This window comes from Grammomys surdaster, unplaced genomic scaffold (genome assembly GCF_004785775.1).
Source record: "Grammomys surdaster isolate TR1022 unplaced genomic scaffold, NIH_TR_1.0 215, whole genome shotgun sequence".
Taxonomy (NCBI): Eukaryota; Metazoa; Chordata; class Mammalia; order Rodentia; family Muridae; genus Grammomys; species Grammomys surdaster.
The window spans coordinates 4,191,877-4,199,502 of NW_021604660.1; positions in this window are offsets into that span (position 1 = coordinate 4,191,877).

Here is a 7,626-nt window from a genome sequence, read left to right on the forward strand (position 1 = left end):
AAATAAATTAATTAAAAATGAAACAATAAATAGTAGGTGCATGTTTTATTGTCCCACATTAGAATGGATAAAAAATGTTACAAAGATGAAACAGTTTTTTTTTTAAGAATCTTACAGTGTAGAGCTACAGATTTTTTTCTATCTTAATGGAAGTTAGATTTTTTTGTGGTAAAAGATATATAACATAATTTACCATTTTATTCATTTTCAAGTACATAGTTCAGTAGCATTAAATATAATCACACTGTGATACTTTTAACCCATAATAACTTAATTTCTGTAGAGCTATACACTTGAGTATATTAAAATGAGTTAGGTCATCTACTTAGAGAGCTTATCTCCTGTGAAACTTGGCCAAACAAATAGATGTGCTATGATAGCTCTAGAATGTTAAGGCAGTGAACCTTCTTTGCTTCATTTCTTCTTCCCCTTTCTCACTCTTTTCTATCCCTACCAAGTTGCTATCATGGTCAAAGGCAGTTTAAAGAAACAATCGATATAACAAGGGTGAAATAAATAGAAATACATTGAAGAAGATAAATAAAAAGGATGCACATGTTAGATTGATACAGAAGATGCCTTTCTAAGAGTCTCATATGCACACCAGAGAAAGGCTTCCACTCTTATTGTGACCTTGCAAGAACAAAGACGTAAGAACAGGGGAATAAGGGCCATTACAAGACTCTCAGTGCTGTGACCACGACATAAAACAAGACCATATTATCAATAGCCTAGCTTTCTGAATATTAAAGCCAAGATAAAAGTCCTCCAGCGGCTTGTAATTGAGCAGAGACCGTATGCTCTAATGAACATCCATCTATATAATCTGCACAGCACAGAATCTTTACTCAGCATCTTATTAACAGCCTTCAGCACAGACTGGTGGTATTTTGTTCACTTCAGTAAATTAACCTGTTTTCTGTGCTCAGCAGTTTGCTAACTCACTTTAAACCAGAGAAAGATTTGAAGGGTCTTGAGTGAACTAAATCCGGATCTCCATAGTCCTTGAAGTGGCCTAAGATAGCTAGGAAGACCTGCTACAGCCTCATGTTGAGCTTTTGCATCCCTACAACATGTTTGTAAGTCCTATGTGTCACACTGTTCACAGTCTATATGTGCATCTAAAACATGGTTCGTGAGGATAAAGGCAAACCTCCTCATATAAGAGAATGTTAAGATGAGTAGAAAGCACAGTGGTGTGAAATATCTTCCTCTGCAATAGGCTACTAAGCAAAGGTTAAAGAAGGGGAACCAGATCACATGTTTTTATTGTGTTTAGTTTATTCTTTACCCAATCTATCATGAAGTAATTTTTTTCTATCCTTCATCTCAATATAACTGATAGTATAATTTAGGTTCTATTGTAGGCCAGAAGAAATAATCAATGTATTCACAAAATGAAGATTAGCTAGGTCATTTGTCATGATTTTAAATGCTGTATATATTTTAGTGTGAAGCAATGTTTTATGGTGAAAGTAGTGGCATGTGCTAGGAATCAATGGACAAGTCATGAACTGGGAAGGCTTGTCCTTTCCTTGTACACGCCTTAGGTAACTATTCATTGTTACAGTCTTTTTTATATGAGGTACAGATATTTCCCAGTGAAATGGAGGTATATAGTCACTAGAGCTAGCAACACTTGTCACAGCTCAGTCAATGACTAGGAAAGTATTTGCCTATATCATCACTTCCTTCCTATGTAGCTGTGGTGATTAATCATTAGTGTTCATTTGACTTAATTTGGAATAGCTAAGGAGACATACTTCTGAGCATATCATATGAGAGTGATTTCAGAGGGTTAGCTCAGGAAAGAATATAGTGGCAGCATACCAGGAGCTGTGGTCCTATAGTGAACCAAAATAGAAGAAGGGGGAAAGAGAGCACCATACCAGAATTCTGCCCCCTCCCTCCTTCCTGACTGGACACATCGTTCCTACTGTCAGACCTTTCTCACGATGATGAAGTACATGCTCCTAAATTGTGAGCCAAACAAACCTTTTCTTCAGTGGCTTTTGTCATAAAAACATAGAAAATGAGTAATATAAAGACTATGTTTTTATTGGATTAGGTGGTTTTATGAATCTAATTCTTGCGTCTTCTTATTGAGCTTCTGCATTTAGCAGTATTTTTTCTAATAATGTACTTCTTTTTTTTTTGGCACCGTGTGTGTATAAATGTGTACATGGTGACTGTGAATTTGTATGCCACAGTGCACGTGGAGAAGTCAGAGGACAATTTTGTAGACATGATTCTCTCTTTTCACCTTCATGTGGATTCTTTTTTAAAAAATTATTAGATATTTTATTTATTTATATTTCAGATGTTATACCCTTTCCACCCCCAGAAACCCCTTATCCTGTCCCCCCTCCTGCTGCTTCTATGAGGGTGTGCCCCACCCATCCACTCACTCCCCCTTCCTCATCCTTGAATTCTTCTACACTGGGGTGTCCTGCCTTCATGGGACCAAGGACCTTCTCTCCTACCAATGCCTGACAAGGCCATTCTCCACTACAGCTGGAGCCATGGGTCCCTCCATGCATGTTCCCAGGCTGTTGGTTTAGACCCTGGGAGCTCTGTTTGGTTGGTATTGTCACTCTCCCAATGGGGCCACAAGCCTCTTCAGCTCCTTCAGTCTTCTCTCTAACTCCTTCATTGGGGACCCTATGATCAGTTCAAAGGGTAGCTGCGAGTTCCCACCTCTGTATATGTCAGATTTTGGCAGAACCTCTCAGGAGACAGTTTGATTCTGTGGATTCTTAAGATTTAACTCAGGTCACCAGGTTTGCTCACCAAGTGCCTTTTTATGTTGGGCCCTCTTTTCAGCCATTTCTTTTGTTGTTCATTTTTGTCTGTTTTTGAACTCTCCCTCTCATCAGTTTCCAAGGAAGAATCATGATGACCCAACTGGTAACAGATTCTTTATCCTGAAATCAAAAGCTAGAGAAAAGGTCACTTCATTTATGTTCAGTGTTATCTAAAAAATAATACAGAGGCCAGTGATGGTGCAGGGTATAGCATGAAATCAGCCACCCCAATGCCTAACCACAGCACAATAGACCAAAACATTTCAGATGAAGTTTTTAGTTGATCATTAGAGCATTAATTTAGGGAACTTAAAAACATTTGATAGCTTGTACTCTGGAGCTAGGTCAAGAGTTATCTACCTGTAGAATTCATAGAAGTGAAACAATACGAAAGAATCAAAGTCCATATTGAAAATGGTCCTTGAAAATCTCGGGGGAGGGTATGGTTTCCAGAATATTATAGTGACCTCGTGCTTACTAGTCAAGAGGAAATCTTGGGCTGATAACAAGCATCATAATAATTATATCCAGACTGTTGGCTTTAAACTGTTATGCTGGAAGAATTATCTTCCTAAATGTGAACTTGGATCTGAACTTGTAAGTACTTACTGTTTTACATATATGACTTATGGCTACATCACTCAAATCTTGGCCTCTGTCTTTATATGTGGTTCTCTTCTGTGGGCATATATAGTCTCTCTTGTTTCATATAATGACATTTGTCCTTGGGCTTAGGCTATCCCCAGGCAACCCAGGAGGACCTTATTTTGAGATCATTTATTTAGTTATATTTGTGGAAACTATTTTCTTCCAAAGAAGACCATATCCACAAGTTTCAGGTAGCTATATGTTTGAGAATCTGGGGTACAGTCACTGCAGCATCATTTGGTTTATGTGTACCCAGTGTCTGTTGATTCTCATGTTATCCAAGAGTTGACAGAGCTGGTGACTTGGTTGTTTGGATTATCTTCCTGTGTGTGCTATTGAATATCATACCATGGAAAGACCCTTCTTTTTGTTCCAGTTTTAATACAGTCAGGTCCTAAGAAAATTTCATTTTTCAAATTCCAAAAGGCACAAGAGGCAAATGGCTATCTGCCGTGCCTATCAGCATATCAGCACATGTTGGCCTCCAGGCTCCTTCAGTGTCACAAGTAGCTACATCTCAGAGTCCATGATAACATTATAGCTCTTCTAACCTCCTTTCCTACCCTAAAAGCCTACATCTCACAGGCTTCCCTCTCCCATCTACTCATTTTCTTTATAACCCCGCTAGTTTGACTATGCTCTCTCTGTTTCCCTCCTCTCCCCTATTCTCTCATGATCTCTGTCTTTATGCTTTTTTTGGTCTCTCTGTCTCTTCTCTCCTCTTCTCTTGTTTTTCTCATGTCCATGTATAGTCTTCTGGCCATGTTCAACCTACTAGTTTCTCTCTGTTCTGGACTCTTCCAGATGCCTTTGGCATATCTATAATAAACATCCTTTAACTATTCTATAGATTGTTTATGTCATCAGTTTATACAATTACTTGTGGCTCAATTATTACTAAACCTTCATTCTTCATTCAACAAACTCGATGCTTATCTACTAAGTATAAGTGTCAATGCATACCTAGTGTATTGCTTTCCCCATAGGATTGGGAGGCAGTGTGTTGATATCATACAATCATTAGAGGAAAATAAGAGCTAAGAAAAATGAGAGTCACAGAGGCAAGGAGTTGGAGATGTGTTTCTGTGAACTAATGCTGAATCTGAGCTTTGCACCATAAGTGGGACTTACCTAGGCTAACAAGGAGGGTCCAGATTTCTAAGAGAAAGAATGTACCTAGCAGGCTGTATGGATGAAAGGAGCTGGATCACAAAACAGAAGCTAATTTGTCTAAAATAAAAGAGCCTAGTGGAGAGACAAAACAAGAGCCTAAAGAACAGGATTGGGTTCCACCAATCTGGCCTCTTATAGAACATATAGAAAGAACTTCATGTGCTCATTAGTGAATGATCTTGCTTGCTGAACAGATATTTGGTGAGATAGAGAAAATAAAGCAGAAGATGGAATGGGAGTATAGGAAGTATAGGGGCCTAACACATGGATTTTTTTTTTTTAATTAATGATTATACTGATTATGATATCTGTTCCCTCAACTCCTTCTGGATCCTTCCTGACTACCCTTCCACTCATGTCCATATCTTTCTCTCTGTCATCTGTCCTTTGAATACAAACAGGCATCAAAATGACAATAATAAAATGATGTAAGACAAAATAAAAACTAATCAACTGGAATAAGATAAAGCAAACAAATTACCAGGAGAAACTGAGCCAATGAAAAAATATAAGAAATACATATAGGTCTAGAAACAGTCACATTTGCATACATAAAAATTCTATAAAAACACAACACTAGAAACCATAACATATACTCAAAAGCCGTGAAAGGAAATTAAAAAAAAAGAATAATGAAAACAATGTAAGACAAAGCATTATGAAACACAAAACCTCCAGAAATACCATTGAAGTTTGTTTTGTGTGGGCCATCTACTGCTGGGGATGGGGGTCTGTCCTTAAGGGTGGTTTGTATATGCAGTCAGCCATCATGGGGAAACTAGTTCTGCCTTTGTGATTATGAATTGGAGATAGATTCTAGATTAGGGATGGGCTTGTGTCCACTTCCCCTCTCAGCACTGGAACCCCATCTGGCTTAGACCCATGCAGGGAGTGTGTTTGCTGCCACTGTCTCAGTGAGTTCATATCTGTGCTAGTTTTGATGCATTTAGAAGGTGTTATAGTTGGGATTTCTACTGTTAAGATAAAACACCTTGGGGAATTTGACCAAAGCAATATGGGGAGGAAAGGGTTTATTCAGTTTACACTTCCAAAGCACTGCTCATCCACAAAGGAAGTCAGGTTAGGAGCTCAAACAGGGCAGAAACCTGGATACAGGACCTGATGCAGAGACTATGAAGGGGTGCTGCTTAATGGCTTGCTCTCCATGGCTTACTTAGCCTGATTTCTTATAGAACCCAGGGCTGTCAACCTGGAGATGACACTACCCACAATGGGCTAGGCTGTCACACACAAATCACTAATTAAGAAAATGCCCTACAGGTCTGCCTATAGCCCAAGCTTATGGAAGCATTTTTTCTCACCTGAGGCTCCCTTCTCTCTGATGACTTTAGCTTGTGTTAAGCTGACACAAAACTATCCATGACAGATCATGTTTCCTTGGTGTCCTCCATCCCCCTCTAGCTCTTACAATCTTCTTATCTCCTCTTATACAGGGTTCCCTGAGCCCTGAGGGGATTGATCTGATGGTGACATCCCATTTAGGACTGAGTTTTCCAAGGACTCTTACTCTCTGTACTGGCTGTGGGTCTCTGTATTTGTTTTCATCTCCTACAGGAGGAAGCTTCTCTGACAATGACTGAGCAAGACCCTGTTCCATAAGTGCAGCAGAGATTTAAATATTAAGGAATGTGAATGGCATCCTATAGGGACTGCAGTAGAAAGACAGAGGAAGGACAGCAGGCGGGACTATGGCAGCTTCTGAGCAGTGTGTTATGTGTGGAGTAGGGAATGGTTCAGAGGGAAGCTGAGTAGGAGCAGGTGTTCAGGTGAAAGATACAGTGAGCCAAATCAGGATCAAGGAGTCAGTGTAAGGAAATGAGGGTAGGTTTGGTGACATTCATGAAGGTAAATATACTTTGCCTTGTTGTATAATGAAAAAACAAATATTATCATTCGTTTAAAGACCCTGTGTGTTTGACTAGAATGTTTGAAAAATTCTTCATCCAAACATTTTTGTGGCTAAAAATATTTATTAAGTATTTATTTTTGTAATTGCTATTGGGCTGTTACTGAAATAGAAGTTGGCTTTTCTGACCCTGTGTAAATAGAACTTTAAATAAAAATGAAATTCCCAGCACAAGGTCTTTATTTATGGATAGAACTTTCTAACTGGCACAGATGTTTATATTCCTGCCTAGGGGTAGATGCTGGGAAAAGCTCAGTGTTATGGCTACAGCAATAGTATGATCATTTTTTTTCCTGTTTTGGGCTCATTTATGCTGGGCTGGGTGGCATGCTGGCAGCATATTGGCATCAGCGATGGCTTCCCACACAGAGTCTGGGAATCAGCTCTGAGGGCAGAGCCAGTGAAAAACCTCAGCACCGCATGAAGTAGAGGCACAGGACTGAAATACCAGTGCTCAGGAGCTGAGGCAGCAGGATTACAAGTTTATGGCCAACCCAGATGACATGATGAGATTCTGTCTCAAAAAAAACAAAAAACAAAAAACAAAAAAAACTAAACCACAAAAGAACAAAGTCGAAAGTAAAAAGGAGGGAGAAGGGAAGGTAGGAAAGGGAGAGGAAGAGTGAGAGAGACACATAAACATACACACATATGAAACAGAGATACACAGAGGGGTGGGGGAATTGAGAGGGAGAGGTTGGTCAAAGGCCACAGTTTCTGGTGGCTTGAATGATACCTTTGAATATAAAGAACATGTGTTGACACTTGGAATCTCTATTTATAAGGAGAGAGAATAGCAATTTTCTATAACATAGGATGCCAGTATTATCACTTGAGTCTTTGCTATAGTCTTTGTAACACTCTGCTTTATATGTCTTTTCATTCAATCTGCAAAGCAACTGTCAAGGTGACATCACTGATAGTCTTTTACCTATGAGGAACCCATGGCCAGGCATGTTAAGTAATTTCTCCAAAGTAGAGCGATGGATTGTCTGCCTGTGCGCCTAACCAGTCATGACACTGAATTCTAAAGCCCAGAATGCTAGTGCTTGTAGGTTATTCTGCTTTAACCTT